Here is a 16,312-nt window from a genome sequence, read left to right on the forward strand (position 1 = left end):
ATCTCAGGGCCCGTACATAAAGTTTTATTGGCATGCAGGCACTCCTATTTGTTTATATGTTGTCTGTAGCTGCATTTACGCTACAAAGACAGAGTTGGGTAGTTGAGACAGAGACTGTGTGACCCGCAAAGCCTAAAATAGTTACCACCTGGCACTTTATGGGAAACTTTTGCCAGTCCTGTCCTATGATAAGTGCTGTATGCTTTCTCTGTTTAACCTCCTCTCTAATCCATTTTGCAGACACAGAAACTGAGGCTCAGCAAAGATAAGTAACTTCAAGTCACACATTACCACATGTGCCTGTCCATGTGACTCCAAATCTTTCATTCCTCACTACCATATTAAATGAACAAAATCATTTGAAGATGGCTCTTTCTAGAGAACTGCTTTTTTTTCTCTTTTTCTTGCTTTTTTTTTTTTTTTTTTTTTTTTTTTGAGACAGGGTCTCACTGTTGCACAGGTTTGAGTGCAGTGGCATGATCACTGCAGCCTTGACTTGACTTCCTGGGCCCAAGCCATCCTCTTGTCTCAGCCTCCCAAGTAGCTGGGACTACAGGCATGCACCACCACACCTGGCTTCTTTTTCTGAATTTCTTTTGTAGAGACAGGGTTTTGCCATGTTACCCAGGCTGATCTTGAACCACTGACCTCAAGCAATCTTCTCACCTTGGCCTCCCAAAGTGCTAGGATTATAGGCATGAGCCACTGCTAGGCCTCCAGGGGACTTTTCTGGGTGTTTTTAGTAAGCCTGAGGTCAGGTCCTGGTTGAGGAAAAAAAATTGTAATTATACTAAGATGTGATGTTGTCACTGGGAGAGGTAGCCAATTGAGGGAGAGAATGAAGATGGAAGGAGAAGTTAGGTGAGCTAAGCTTTCCTTTAATTCTTATGTTTAAATTCTAAGACCTACGCCTTATGTTGCATGGCAAAATGAGCTTTCAACTCTAAGGAGATAGTTTTAGGATGCAGGCATGTCAACACGCACAGGATTTCCTCAGGATTAGAAGAAAAGCCAAACCAATCAATAACTTCTTCTTGCATTAAAAAAGTGAATTATTTCCATAACTGAGAGGAAAGTAAGCCAGGGTCTACAAGGGAACCTGTTGATTGATTCTTTCTCCTTCATTCTTTGGATCGCATGTTGTTTGGGGTAAATTGTAGCATAGATACCTTTGGCCCACCCCAGCACATTTTTCCCCAAATGTAGAGATCTGCTCTCCCATCTCTCAGAGGCTGTCTTGGGCACTCCTTTTGCCTCTCGGGCTCTGATGGTCAGTGGGTGCGTTGTTACTGATGAGGGAGTGGTTAGTTCTCTCTCTCTGCCTCCTCCCCTTCTCGCCACCCTCTCTGCCCACCAGGATGTGTGGACTTGGTACCAGGAACCTTCTGATATTTCTTGATACAGAGGACAAAGCATGGATAGTTATTTGTTCTTTCTTCCACGGGAGAAAAGTCTTAATTGATTTTACATATTTGTGTGCATTATGGAAATCACCCATCAGTCCCAACTACTTAGGGGATATTGGGGGCTGCAGGAAATGGCTGGTCTTGCGTCTTTCTCAGGCAAAGAGATTGTGGTTCTCCTTTTATGTTTGGGAATGCACGACATTCCCCCCGCCTGCCAGCCCCCAGCAACTACTGTATTTCAACAATAGGCTTCACGCGGCTGCAGTGTGAGGCACAACAGTGTTTTTCATGAACTTTTGGCTGTGGTTTAGGCCTGGCAGAGCTGGACTCTTACCCTTAGAGTTTTCTGGCTCGATTCATTTTGCACAAAGGAAAGTACGATAATCGGAGTTGCAGGATGATAATGTGATCGGCATGTTAGCACATTGCCAGAAAGACAGAAATGACTTTGGAGTTTGCATTTCATCCTTGAAAATGTGCAGTGCTGCCTGAGCCAAGGGGCCTGTACTTAGTAGGAGCTTGATAAATACTGGAAGAAGGGGTGGGCGAGGGTGGCAGTTGCTTTGTGCCTGAGAAGAGGCAGGAGAAGTATGTGTTAACCTATGCCCATACATTTTGGAAACAGGGAAAGCTATTAGGTTTTTTTTCCCTGTTTAAAGATGAAGTTTGGTTCTTGACTTGGTGTTGTTCTCTCCCTGCCTGGTTGCCCAGTAGGTGTTGGTAACGTGGCCACAAATTCATTTGACCTTGAGTTCCCTGACTCTTCTGCTCCGACGGCCCCTGTCTTTCACTATCTCTTGCCAATGAGCAGCTAAGCATTTATTGAGGGTCCCTGTGCTCAGCTCTAGAGGGTGGAGTGAGGCCCTCAACATGGAGGAGCTTGCTGCCCAAAGGAGAGGGAGTTTTAGCTGGGGAGCTAGAGGCACATGTATTTGTTGAGGTGGCCGTGAAGGGGTGCATGTGTTGAATTTTCCCTACCCCCAAGTCATTTTTATTTTCTTCCTGCAGTACCCCAAGAAAATAATGAAGTTTTTCTAATGTGGATGTGTGTGTATTATTTCATGTCTGAAAACAGCTAATAGTACAAAACGATGCTCTTGAGTGGGCTGAACTCAACAGAATAATTTTTGTTCCTCAACAGAATATAACTTGAGACAACACTGACAGTTAAAAAATGTAAGTATGGCATATGCGGGAATCATTCACCAAATTTCTGTTTCTCCTCTCTAGGCCCCAATGTGTGTGTGTGTGTGTGTGTGTGTGTGTGTGTGTGTGTGTGTGTATTTAAACATGACTTCAATGTTTTTAGAAATGTGACATCCCAAATATGATCAGGTCTCCAGTAACAAGACAGCGGGTGGCCAATGTCCCCATGAGTGGCAGCCTCCCTAGAGAAGGTTCTGGAAGTTTGCAGAATTCTTGCAAGATACCCCTGCCCTGACCCTCCAAACTCAACTCCTGCTTCCTTAGGTGGGGCAGACTCCTCTCTCCTCTCCTACAGGGACTGAAGGCTGAGAGAAGCTTGTGAGGGAGGTTGAGGCAGGCATGCTTACATGAAGGCTACATAGGTGTGGGAAGGAGCACTGCTCTTGGAGTGAGGAGGCTGGTTCTAATGTCTATCTGCAGTCCACAGCCTGGGTGACATTGGAGAGCCTCAGGCCATTGCAACTGCAGGCTGTTACCTGAAGGGTGGGCATCTAAGGTTCTTTGTAAGTCTTAAACAGAATGACCTAGACCAGAGTGTCAGGAATGTACACACAGAGCCCTGGGGGTCTTGGTAGCATGCAGATTCTGATTCAGCAGGTCTAGGGAAGTGAGATTCTGCATACTTAACAGGCTCCCAAGAGATGCTGATGCTGCCGGTCCTTGGACCACACTTTGAGTAGCAAGAGACTGGAGGGGTAATTCTCAAACTTGGCTATCGATGATAACAACACAGGGAACTTTTAAGACCTGCCAATGTCTAGGCCTCCTCCCAGGCCAATCAAATCAGGGATTGCCCTGCAGGAAACAGTGTGATTGGAGGCTGGGGTGGGGAGGTTGTCTGCTCTCTTGTAACCAAGGTATGACACTACGGCTGGAGTAGTGCTGTGGATCTCCAACTTGAGCAGGTGTCAGAATTGCGTGGAGGGCTTTGAAAAAACAACGTTGGGCCCCAACCCACATTTTCAGATTCAGAAGGTCTTGGGTATCATCCAAGAATTTGAATTTCTAACAGATTTCCAGGCAATGCTGTTTCTGCTGCCCCAGGAACTCCACTTTGAGAACCACTGGTCTAATGTAATCCCCTGCCAGTGGATATTCATGAAGCAGAAACGTCCAGGGAGTGGGAGCTGGGGGCTCCAGGACACACAGAGCCCTGCCTCCGGGGTCACTCCGTGCACATCTGTTTTACACAGTGAACTGCCTTGGAAAACTTTCACTTGAAAAAAATTGTGGGTAGAAAAAAATGTTTGAAAACCTCTGAAGCAAAGGCAAGAGTTTTAATCATAGGGATGGCGGATGTTCGTTCTTTAATTGAGGGGCAAACCAGCCAGGATCCTCGGTCCCTCTTGTTGCCAGATGTAGTGGTGTTTGCTCCTAGTCCTGCCCTGTCCTGTAGGAAGTGTTTTCCATGCTGAACTGCTGGCTCCCTTTTGCATATAAGAGTTCACACCTGTCTGGAGGCCTCCATGGGGCCCAGACCAGTGTTGGGCAGGGCAGCTCAGCTTGTGGGGAAATCTACTGTGTGTAGCTGCTAGCGCCTAATGACTGTGTACTGGGGGCGTCAAGCACCATGCTCATTTATATGCATGATCTTATTTAATTCTGTAGTGACCTCATGTAATAAGTACTGTCATTATCCCATTTCAGAGATGAGTATTTGATGCTACCTCCCAGACTGACAGTGTCCAGGAAAGCAGCTGCAGTGGAGGTGGAAAGGCAGTAGGATTCCCTGATTGGTAAGGGCAGTGGAATGTCATGGGGAAGACTTTGTGCTTGTTGGTGTCTTGGGAAGAGAGCAGAACAGTGCCCTGTCAGCCCCGCAGGTCCCAGAACCCACTACCTGGGCCAGGTGACAGAACTCAGAGCCTTTGGTTGCCTCAGAAGATGTCACCATGGCTGTCCCTTCTTGGTCAAAGTCCCGGTTGGCCAAGACGTCCTGGGGAAAATGGGCAGTGAGGTTCCTTCTGGGTGAAACCCTTTTGTATGGCTCTTGATAGTGCAGAGGTTTCTGGGAGGAGATTCTGTGAACTAGCCGGTGTGAAGAATGGGTGGATCTCTCCAGGGCTCAGGTCCTGTATCTGTGGCTGCCATCTCTAACCATGGAGAGCTGGCTTGGACAGCTCTCAGCTTGCTCTCTACCCACAGGGAGGCTAAACTGCGTCTAAAGCTGCAGGGTTTTGCTGAGACATCATGAAAAAGCTGGTTCTTCCCCCTGGTCACCTAATGTGGTTGGGGCAGAGACTGCGGGCCTTCTGGTTGGAGGAAGGGAGGCACAGATGGGTGTGTGGTCTTCCAAGCAGCATCTAGGTCCTTCTGGTGGCCAGAGGATGGCAGCATCCTTTAGCTCTCATGGGAGCCACCCTCTGTCCTCTGTGTATTTCCCTGTGCTCCCTTCATGGGACTTGGACCTCCGTATTTACAGCTGGTGTTGGCAGTGGAGAGGGGAAGGTGAGAGTAAAACTTCCAGAAGAAAAGCTTCCTATGAGGTGGGGAGTGTGAGGCCCCAGCCAGGGAAGACCCTTCCAGTGGCCAGAACAGTGCTGCTTCCCCTATACCTAAGACATTGCCGTCCTCCTCCAAGAGATTTTCAAAAGAGTTTTGAAGCTCAGTCCAACTGCAGCCCAAGCATCTGCCCTTCAGTTCCATCTTCAACTTAAATGAGATGTATTTAAGGAAAGGCTGGCCTGGAAACTACTGTGATCGGTACCAGGCAGCTTTTTCTCGAAGTCCTTTTAGATGAACTATATAATCCCTTCGTATGCCTGGAAATGATACGTGGGGGAAAGTTTACATCCAGTTTAACAGAATTTCTACTTAAGTGCTTTTTTTAATGGCCCACGTTTGATCTTAAGCCACTTCTTTTTGAACCCTTGAGGGTTTTATTACTGAACTTTAAAAAGAACATTCAGTTCAGAGGGCTGGCATGTTCTCGAATGGAGCTGGATTTTGAAAGAAGGGAGATGAATTTCTTTCCCCAACAGAGGCACAGGTGTCGCCTACCAAAGGTGGACAGAACTCTATTTTTACTTCAGTGTAGCACCAGGATGTAGTGACTGTCTCTTTGAAGGACTAGGCGTGCAGATATTATTGTTAGGATTTGTAGAGAGGATGATGGCTGGAGTAAAGGAGTGGCCAGGAGCTGGGGGTGGAAATTCTCCCACAGGTAGCCCTTTCTCAAGGCTAAATGAGCATCCCCGGCGGTGAACCTCCTTGTATTGTTATGCATATGCATAGCATGGGAGCTCGGTGCCAGGCAGCAGGAGGCCACTGGCCTTGCGCTTGTGCCTTTACGAGTTAAATTTTCCCCACAAACCTCATGTTTTTTTTTGTTTTGTTTTGTTTTGTTTTGTTTTGTTTTTTAATTGAGACAGAGTCTCCCTCTGTCACCCAGACTGGAGTGCAGTGGTGCAATCTTGATTCGCTGCAATCTCCGCCTCCCAGGTTCAAAAGATTCTCCTGCCTCAGCCTCCTGAGTAGCTGGGATTACAGGTGCGCGTCATCACACCCAGTAATTTTTGTATTTTTAATAGAGATGGGGTGTCATCATATTGGTCAGGCTGGTTTCGAACTCCTGACCTCGTGATCAGCCCATCTTGGCCTCCCAAAGTTCTGGGGTTACAGGCGTGAGCCACCATGCCTGGCCTCATGCCCTTCTTTAAGGAATCCCACCGGGTCCTCTACAGTGCCCTCTTCCCTTTAGCATAGTGGGCTAATTCCGGGTGCCCATTAGAAATTCAAGACGCATCACTCTGACTCAAGCTGAGACCCTTGGTTGCAACTGGACTATAGGAGGTGTGCCCAGGATGTCCCCCTGTGGCTCACACCCCATCACCAGCTATGCAGAGGCACCATACCCTGTCTTTGCTTTGCCATACAGAGCAGAGGATGTGAAATCAAGAGTCGGACATGGCCCAGAATGTAGAGTGGAGTTTCATTTCTACTCCAGGGTTGCTGGTGCACATCAGGCCAGCTCTGCCTGCCACTGTACCCTTCTGCCTCTCAAGAACAGGTCTCCTGATGACCATTTGCATGGGAGTTTCCTAATGCTGGTAGCGTTGGGGTCAGAATGCTTGCAGCATCCTGGGTTGTTGAAAGATCTTTGTCAACTGCAGAAGAACGGTGTGCTGACTCCTTCATCCTGTCTCACACCGAAGAAACTTTTTGGCATCTAGGAGACTTGAGACCAGGGAATACATTATAGCGATGGTTTCAGGATTGCTGGCAGAATCTGTTTCAGGTGCAGGTCCCCAGGCCTCAGATCTGCAGGTATGGCAGTCTGGGAAGGAACCTGGGAATCTTCATTTCTCCCAGTCTCCTTTGGCAATGCCAGTGGGCCTGGGATTATAGTAACGTTAAACCTAAATTTTAGTGGGTGGACCTCAGAAGGCTGGATTCTGGAAGCTTCTTTCTTACTTCTCAGCTGCAAGACTTTGGGTCAAACATTTTTGAGCTCCGTTTTCTTACCCTTAAGAGAAATTGGGTTGATATGACTTCTAAGAGTTCCTTCAATTCTGAAGTTGTAGCACATTAAAAATAATCTGCATTTTAGGCCTGGCAGGTCACATTCCTGCTGAAGAGGGGCCTGGGAAAGAAAAAGACTCTACAATGTGAAAATGTGGGCTTCGTGGTATGAGGCCAAGTTTATAAAGGTAGCCTCTGTGAAAGAATCATTTGTATTTATTGAAATCACTGATTTTAATCACCTTGGATGCTCCCTTGATAAAAAATTATAATCCTCTGTAAATTATGAATACCTTGAAATTCACAAATTCTATCACTTTTGTGATTGGCAACATTAAATGGCAGCAGCTCATTTAAATAAGCAACATCTGGACATTATTATTTTTAGGGATTTTTCATCTGTTGATTTAGAAATCTGGGGCCTTTATGAATCTTGCATGAATATTCTTTTATATTCACATCTACATCAAGACACAAAGGGATAGCCAAAAATATTGTCCAGTGACTCTTTGATGCAATGAATGTGTTTTTTAAACAACAAATCCATTGTGAATGAGAGAAGATATAAAATAGGCTGTGAGGGCAGGTGGTGGGGGCAGCTAGATCCTCCAAGAGCCAGAAGGGTCCAGAAATTCAAAGCCACAGTGGGGAGAAGGTTTAGATTTTATATATAATAATGTAACATTTTAAAATCACAATATGATTTTGGGCTGATGATATTGGAATATGGCATTCACTATTTCTCAGAATAATCCAATTTAGAACAATGTATTCTGAGCAGGTTTGGTAAAAATAGAAGATCTATCATCCCATGGTATAAGATAATGCATTAATTTTTATGAGTGAGTTATGAAGATGTACAACTCGGTTAAGAGTTAGGATAAACATAATATTCCTTAATTAATCCATTATGCCATGGTACACATGTGCCATTTTTATTACCTTAAAAATGAAAAATGTCAAAAAAGGAAATTGCTGCTTTTTTATATCAAAAAAGCCTTTTTTGAAAAATCATAAAATGGCCTAATCTAATTCACCATATAATACTAATGAGCTTAACAAGCCATCTCGTTGCACAGTTTAGGATAAAAGGTCATCAGTTTCTGGCAGTCAAATTCCAGTACTTTTCAGACGAGGCAAAACCTTTCAGCACCAAATATCGGAAATGGCATTTGTGATTAAGCGTTATTAATAGCTATTTGTTATGAACGTGGGAGAGTTTTAGAAATTCATGTTATACCCTCCTTGAGTTTTCTAAATCTTACCATTGCAGATGCCAAGAGCAGGCATTTCCCCCCGACCCCCCCCACCCCCGAATCTGATTAACCTGTTGTCCATCCCAATTCTGGGTGGTGTTCAATAGGAATCTTACATTGACACAGTGCTTTCCGTTTCATGCCACATTTGATTTCCTCAAAAGTCTCTGAATCCCCTGCATTTATTTCCTGGGCTCTCTTTGCTCTCCAGGCAGCCTTCCTGTCCTCTGAATGTGCCACTGTCATCTGCCTGGTGTTTCTTTTGTCTTGTCACAGACCGGGCCCTGTGGAGGTACAGGCTGAGCACCTTCGGCCGCAGTGCACGCGGTGGCTGCAGCCGGCCTTGTTATGGAAAAGAATTGCCCAGTGGGTTGAGGGAATGGGCAACAGCAGACTAGAATCATGAAGCTGAAAGGAATATTGCCGACTGGAGGTCATTTTTCCCAACTGAGGGGCAATAGTTTGCCACTATAAACTGCACATTGCAGTCAGTATATGTTTTATTAAACCATTTAAGGAACTTGGGAGCCATTTCATTTAAACTTCCTGCTTGATGGAACTCAGGGCAGAGCCTAGAGCAGCTCACAAAAGAGGTCTGGAGTAATTTGCCAAAGAAATACCCCAGGTACCCAGCAGGATGACCGCAACGGGGGGAGCCTGGTGAGGGCTGGACCCAGCGCTTATAGCACTCTTCGACGCCTGAGTGCACGAGTGTGTGTGTGTGTGTCTGGAGGTTCGAGTCCCAGCTCTGCCGCTAACTAGCTCCATGACCTTGGTCAAATCTCTTAGCTTCCCCTGGACTATTTCTGCTGCTGCAATAGGAGGGGATGGGGTTTGATAGGAGACGCAGGGTCTTTTCCAGCTCAGTGATTCCATAAAATGCTGGATCGTCAGGGGGTTGCCCCTGGAACTGCGATTCTGGGACGCCCCATCAGGCCCCTGGTCATCACAATGGAAAGTCAGCCCTTGTGTCTGCTCTGCCTGGGAAGCGATTCTGGCTGTGGACGTTTTCATAGGCTCTGGGGACCGTGGCTCCCCTGATCCAGTGGTGACGTGTGGGTTCTCAGCATAGAGCAGGGAAACCGGCAGTAACTTAGTTCTCATATTAAACAGAAATAACCTCTTCGCATGATAATTTTGTGTCTGAGGAACTAGGAAGCTGAGGCTCATGCCTCTGAGCCTCAGTTATTCTGTCTGCAAAATGGGGTAGCGGCAATGGGGACGCTGTTGCTTTAGCTGTAAAGGGCGACAGAAGGGATGCCCCAGGTCCCTTCTGTTATCACTCTGGGTGACTTTTACAATTTAGCTGATTTAGCTGATTTAGCTGATTACAATTTAGCTTTAACGACTTTGGTGAATTGCATGCCTGCACATTCCATGTTCAGTTTGTGCCTAGGTGGAAAGGAAGGATAAGGTGAGATGTGCTTTAAGAGTAATGGACAGAATGCAATCTGCACTGTTGCTTTCTCAGCCCTAACTGGTGGTCCTTAGTAGGTGGCTTTAATTCTACAAAGTTATATAACCAAATCTTTTGTCTAATTGGTAACTATATTTAGGAGGTAGAGAAATATGTGAGCTATTCGTTTCGATTAAATTTTTTATTATGCACTCTGCATTTGGATTGACAACTATTAATATTAAAGAGCTTGGCCAAATTGAAATTTGTATTGCTGGAGAGACTTAAATATAATGTATGATGCTGAAAAAGAAAAAAAGCCCAGGGAAAAGGGGAATTACCAGGCTGGGTGCAGAGAGGTCCCTGCCAGGTGCTGATGTGGCTAGGTAGAATCTGCCCCACCTCTGCACGCTGAGGAGGGAGGTGTGTAGAGGCCTCCGCAAAGCCAGTGTCAAGGTCTCAAGGATTGAGATACTTTCATGGAGACGATGCTAAATAAAGATGTAGAGCACGTTTTAGCAACGTATACAAATAATTTTTTATAATCACTGTTTGTATATAATATTTTTTCCCAGCACTATTAAGAAGGTTTGGGGGTAAGGCAGAGAAAGTCGTTCTAAAATAGAATGCATGGAGCACTGGTGCAATGATGTGGAAAAGGGAGGCCTGCTTCCTTGGAAATCCTAACACAGATTGTGTTGCTCTGCTGCGAGTCCTTGGGAGATGGGAGGCTCTGTCCGTCCTGTGGCAGGGAGGTCTCCAAGGCCACAGCCAAGTGGGGAACGTGCTGGGAGCAGATTCCTGGGCATCCTGGGTCTGCTGTGGGCAGGCCCTGGGACTCACAGCCGTGGTTCTGCGTCTTGGGGGCTGACTCCTTTCTAACTCCTAGCAATGCCTGTGGCTTTGCCCAGTGACCTGGGTTGTCACATGCAGAATCCTATAGGATTTGCACAAAGACCCAGGAGGTCCTTAGACAGGGGAAGTCAGGTGTCTGGGTCCACGTGGCCACTGAAGAGCAGACACAGAACCAGAACTCAGTTCTAGAATGCAGTCTGTGGGGCACTCTCAAGAGGAAGTGTCCTCTTTGGGAGTCTACAATGCTACAGGGCCAAGGGTGGAGCCCACGAGCCACTGGCATCTGTGTCCTGTTAGCTGGTCCTCACAGACTCCAGACACCTCCACCTTCCACGCGTTTTCTCTTGTTGGGCCCTCTGTATAGAATGTCAACACCATCCCAATCCTCCAGGGAAACCCCCCAACTCCCCCCAGGGCCTGCAAGGAGAGAGCAATCACTGTGTCCTGAATGGATGCAGCAGACACAGTGCACCAGATTTGACTGGCAAGGGAGGAGAAGACGACCCTTTCAAATTGGTGTTGGCCTTACTTCCTTCATCCCCTTTTCCCCCGCTGCTGGACTATAAACTCTCTGGTGGCAGGGGCATTTTCCTTGTTTTTACATAATTTTTCCTGACATTGGGAGCTAGAATATCAATGTAAGAACCTTCATAGACAGGGATGCCCAAAGCATTGGTGGTTCTGGCTCAGTGGATTTTAGGCACACATGTTTTCATCTGCGTTTGGCATTTTGAAGCTTCCAGGAGCTCCTAGATGGGCGATGGATTTCTGAGGCTCGGCTGGTGTCAGGGTCTCCTGAGACGGGGACGGGGCACACCACCTTGTGTCTCCACTGCTATACACCTGCTCCATCTCCCAGAGGTGACCCCAGTTTCTGGAGGATATGTGCCTTCCTTGTCACCCCACCGGTTAGCTCGGTGGCTGGTGCATCTGTGGCCATGGCAGGCTCTATGTGATGGTGAGAGAGGCAGGGCAAGAGAGGCAGTGCAGGAGGTGCAGGGCAGGGGCCTTGGTGCCACCTCCAGATTTCTGTGATCAGCCAGGTTCCTAGCTTCTCTGGAGAGCAGACAGCCTGGGGATTGTTCCTTGAAAGGGAATCAGGTTCCCTGTTTGCTTTTTGACACTTTTTTTTTTTTTCGTTTTTTGAGATGGAGTCTTCCTCTGTTGCCCAGGCTGGAGTGCAGTGGTGCAATCTCTGTTCACTGAAACCTCCGCCTCCCAGGTTCAAGCAACTCTTGTGCCTCAGCCTCCTGAGCAGCTGGGATTACAGGTGCCGGCCACCACCACACCCGGCTAATTTTTATATTTTTAGTAGAGATAAGGTTTCACCATGTCGGCTAGGCTGGTCTCTTAAGTCCTGATCCACCCGCCTTGGCCTCCCAAAGTGCTGGGAATACAGGCATGAGCCACTGTGCCCAGCTGACACTTTTTTTATTAGGCAGGGATAGTAGATACTCTTGGTGCCCCTTGGCAGCCACTCACTACTCAGGGTGAGGCGTTGTCACACCAGCATCCATGACTCTGCCTGGGGGTGTCCTTCATCACTGGTGTGTGTCTGGCTTGTCATGGGGCAAGCACACATGCCAGGGAGTTAACACCTCTGGAGCACCCCTCAGTCGATGATAGGATGGGAGCTGATGAGTAGGCAGCGGTCTCCTCTCTCCCCGGATGGAGCAGCATGGGGGGTTCCGCTGAGGGTCTTAGAGTTCCCGGTGGGACTCAGGGCTGGTGCCCTCAGTGCAGTAAACTTTTTAGCCTGCTATGTACAGGCTTCCTTTCTTTCCCCACCTCCCCGCTATCCCCTGGCATTTTCTGGGACTACCTCCTGCACAAACTTCCGCACAAACTTCCCGCACAAACCGCCCGCATTTGCATCTTCATCTCAGGGCTTCCTCTGAGAAAACAGCCAGAGACGCAGGTCAGTCCAAGGGAGCTTGAACCATTGGAACCGGGCTCACGCAATCTGATGAATCCTTCCTAAGGCCAGGTCCCTTAGGCCTTCTCATTTGAGCCTTCCAGAAGCCTCTGATGGGAGGGAGCTGAAGTTGTTATCCCATTCTCCTGGAAGGAAAGCTGAGGTCCAGAGACTTTGCAGAGCTAGAATCCAACTTCCTGCCCAGTTCCTGCCCTCCTAACTTCACTGATTCAACAAGGGGGAGCCTGGGCCGGGACCTCAGTGGGGGCCTCCCTCTGCCTGTCCCCAGTTAAAGGGGAGAGAGTGAGTTAATTATGTGACCAAGAGTCGGCTCCTCTGGGGACAGTTGGGGCCAGCAGGTGAGGCGACCTGGTAGGGTCCCTGAGGAGGACAGCGGTAGGGGGAGAGGGCTGTGTTTGTGCGCTAGATCGGATGAAAGCCTGGGGCTCACAGAACTGCCCCACGTGGACCACTCAGCCTACAGGCTCTTAGCCTCTGCCGGCAACATCCGGGGGAAATGATGGATGGTGGACCAGCCCAAGTTCTCATAATCGGGCTGGAGAGAAGTTCTAGGGGCAAAGCATATTTGTATCTTCCTGACGGTTTGCAAAGATGCCTCTGCAAGAGGAGTGCCTGTTCCTAGGAGGAGACTGCTTGGGGCAGACATCTCTGTTCCCAGCTCATTTGCTCCTCTGAAGTTCTGCAGAATTAAGAGCCCAAGGGAGTAGCCCAGAGAGGAGCAGGAAGGCTGAAGCTTGGAAGGCAGGAGGCTGAGGGTGTTGCTTGCCATAAGTTCCAGGGCCTGAGGCTGCATTTTCTCTTGTCTGGGCCTTGGTTGCCCCAGATGGACTGGACAGTGTGAGCTCGCCACTGTAGTTGAGTAGTTGAGGAAGCCCATATAGAATTTGGGCTAGGGGATCACCTGCCAGGAGTGAGCTTGTGCAGGGGCAAGAGTGGGCGCAAGAGAGTCCGTGGGAAGGGAGGGGAGTTGATGTCCTCACTTGACCCTCAAGAACCCATTCTTGACTGGCTCAGTTTCCCCAATTGTACAAAACAAGGAAGGAAAATGCACACTTCACTGTGTATGGGGAGGGGTGGAAAGTGTTCTGTGAATTGAGTCAAGTGCCTGGCGAATGGAGGTGTGATCTGAGCGGTGAGCAGCTGGGTATTTAATGTTCTTAGGAGAATCAGCTCAGGCTGCTCTGCAGTCCTGGCTTTAAGCCCCTGAGATAGCCCTGAGCCTCAGCCCTCTTCATCACTGAGAAGCTGCAGGGGTGGTTGTCTCAGCTTTGCCCTGGCACCAACATTGGAGGCTGAGACTCAAACAGTCTCTTGCCAAGGTTGAGTTCACATGGTGACCCCAGATCTGGGCTTGGGGTTTGGGGTTTGGGAGCCCACCTTTCGGCACTGGGAGGACTCTTCTAGGCAGAATTGGGTAGGGGACCAAGGCAGGGGTTGGGGGCCATCTGCCCTGGCCCCTGGTAGACACTGGTTGGGCTTCCGCAGGAGGGGCCAGCGTGAGTGAGGAAAGAAGGCGCCCTGTCCTCCCTCGGTCCCCCAGCAGCATAGAGCCTGGGCCAGGCATGGAGTGGATCCTCCCGACATATTTAGTGATGTGATCTGACAGAGGGTCACATCAGTTTTATTTTTCCCTCCAAATTTTAATATCAGATTCATTTATTATGCTGACTGCAACTGACAAATGTTCACATTATTCACCCATTTATTCATTTGCTCATGAAATCTGTGTTGAGTAATTGTTTTGCCTTATTGGCAGTTTTAATTCTACACTCCTTTTTTTTTCAAAAGGTCAGTGGCTTGCTAGCTGACCAGGCCAGCGTGTACATTGCCTGGAGATTTTTTTTTTTTTTTTTTGTAAAGAGATGCTCGTTTACACTGGTCAGACTTCAGCTTTGAGTTTCTCTCTTCTCTTGTTGCCTTGGATCAATACCTTGGAATTCCCAGGACTCAATGAGGCTCTTGTCTTATCTCTCTGTCACCCTATTTCCTGGCTCAATATCTGAGCCATCTCACCCCACAGTCAGATTATTCTCTTCTCTTTGCTTATTCATTTCAAGCTAAGATCTACAGACACACCAATATCAAAATGTATGTGTATGTCTTTGGTTTGTGACACACTTACCTCTAACACTTTGATAGAGCAAATGAAAGCTGTCAAGTTTGAAATGTCTCTGAATTTGCTTTTGGCTTTTGCCTAGAAGTGCATGAGATTCAAGGTGAATATTTCACCTGTGACTTTGATTTGGAAAATTGAAAAGTTGGTTCTAAGTTTGTTTGAGAAAGAAGATGAAAATGTTCTGGAAAATATAGTTCTGGTGAAGTTACTTCTGAGCTGAAACATTCAAAGTGCAGAGATCTGTAGTCTAGTATGTTATTTTACGGTAACTTTCTGTATGCAGCTGTGTTTGCTGTGAAAACTCACATTTCTGTATGGAACACTGAATGAAATATGAATGTGCTTTTTACAATTTAGTACTTTTAATAAAAGATTTGTGAGCAAAAAGCTTAAGTGTAAGAGCCACAAAACATATAGATAAAAATATAGCCATAATCACACATCAAACCCTAGAAAATTCAGTATGTAAAGAACATCAGTAATTGAGAGAAGTTGAGGGAACCGACAGAAAAAATAATGTATATATATCCAGAATTCTAAAGGCATGAATCCTTTTAGCTGGGATCAGAGCTTCTGAGTTCTCTGGGGTGGGTGTTTTATTACAGTGGATGCTTTACTTAGAAGGATGTAATTTATTATCTCGAATTCGCATGGCAACATGAATTTGGATTTGGGTTTCTGGGAGAAGTTTACAATTAGTCCCCTCACATATATTTATAGCTTTGAAAAAACACTTGATGTTAAAATAACTTAAATACCTCCCCCCTCTTTTTTGATTGATATGTGAAATATTGCCTTTTTTTTTTTTTTTTTTAAAGAAATGAAAAACTAGTCACTGCTAAATGAGGCGTGGCCACTGTGTTCAGGGGGCACCGTGATTAGGTGGGCACTGTTCCCGGGGCCAGAGGACGTGCAAAAAAAAAAAAAAAAAAAAAAATCTGTTCTGCACCTGCGTTGGCTTTCCGTGAGGGATGCTTTTAATTTTTCTAGCTTTTCATTGTTTCCTTGTTGGAAACTTCTCTCTTCTAAGGAGAGTTTTAACAGAGGGTATGAGGGAGACGTGCCTTCTTTTCCTCTCTTTCTGGTCTACCACATTCACCCAAGAGTCACCCTGACCATTCATTCTGCTGAGAGCCCCTTCTCCTGATACATCGCTCCTGCTTCATAACATTCTCAGTGGGCTGTGATCGCTACCGTTTTTCTTTTTCTATTAAAATACAGTCCGAACTTGATTATGTGTTTCAGTATTTCTCAGCCTGACCCGCTAGCAAAACCGGCGACAATGATTTAGTTATTGGCTCGTGTTTATTGCCAATGCAATAAGGTTGTGGTGCCTGACATTTTCTTCTCACTGTGTTGAAGCTTTTAGCGAGTTGCTCTTCTTACCCAGAAAGCAGCGTAACTTGGCCTCTCTTTGCAGATGGGTTACACGTTCCTTTAACACTGGCATGCTCCTCTAACCTTCCTGGGTGGCTTTCGATGACTTAAACACAGTAATTGGCATGGAGGTCTGAAGCTTTATTTTATGATATTAAATCATTCTTTTCTGGAAACAGAAATCTGCAAAGTATACCATTCATTATGCTAAGGCCTGTATTAACACGGGCTCTGGCTGATGGCTGGTGACATCTTGGAGAACTTATGTAGCACATCTCAAGGGAGGTGCCAGCCCTCACCTGT

The 16,312-nt window shown here is 46.9% G+C and overlaps 1 protein-coding gene across 42 annotated transcripts in view; it reads left to right on the plus strand.

The window, feature by feature from the left end:
- The window catches only part of ZNF536 (zinc finger protein 536), a 489,005-nt gene that overhangs the window by 67,277 nt on the left and 405,416 nt on the right, over nt 1-16,312 (plus strand). For 6 of the 42 annotated variants that reach the window (XM_065536304.1, XM_074024718.1, XM_065536310.1 and 3 more), the window contains exon 3: nt 2,548-2,582. The exons of 31 other annotated variants lie outside the window; for them this stretch is intronic. The gene's annotated coding sequence lies outside the window, so the exon portion shown is untranslated. Of the gene's footprint in view, nt 1-2,547; nt 2,583-4,259; nt 4,349-16,312 lie in introns of all 42 variants that reach the window. 5 more of the 42 variants (XM_074024716.1, XM_074024693.1, XM_074024704.1 and 2 more) reach the window with 2 other exon arrangements.

This window comes from Macaca fascicularis, chromosome 19 (genome assembly GCF_037993035.2).
Source record: "Macaca fascicularis isolate 582-1 chromosome 19, T2T-MFA8v1.1".
NCBI lineage: Eukaryota > Metazoa > Chordata > Mammalia > Primates > Cercopithecidae > Macaca > Macaca fascicularis.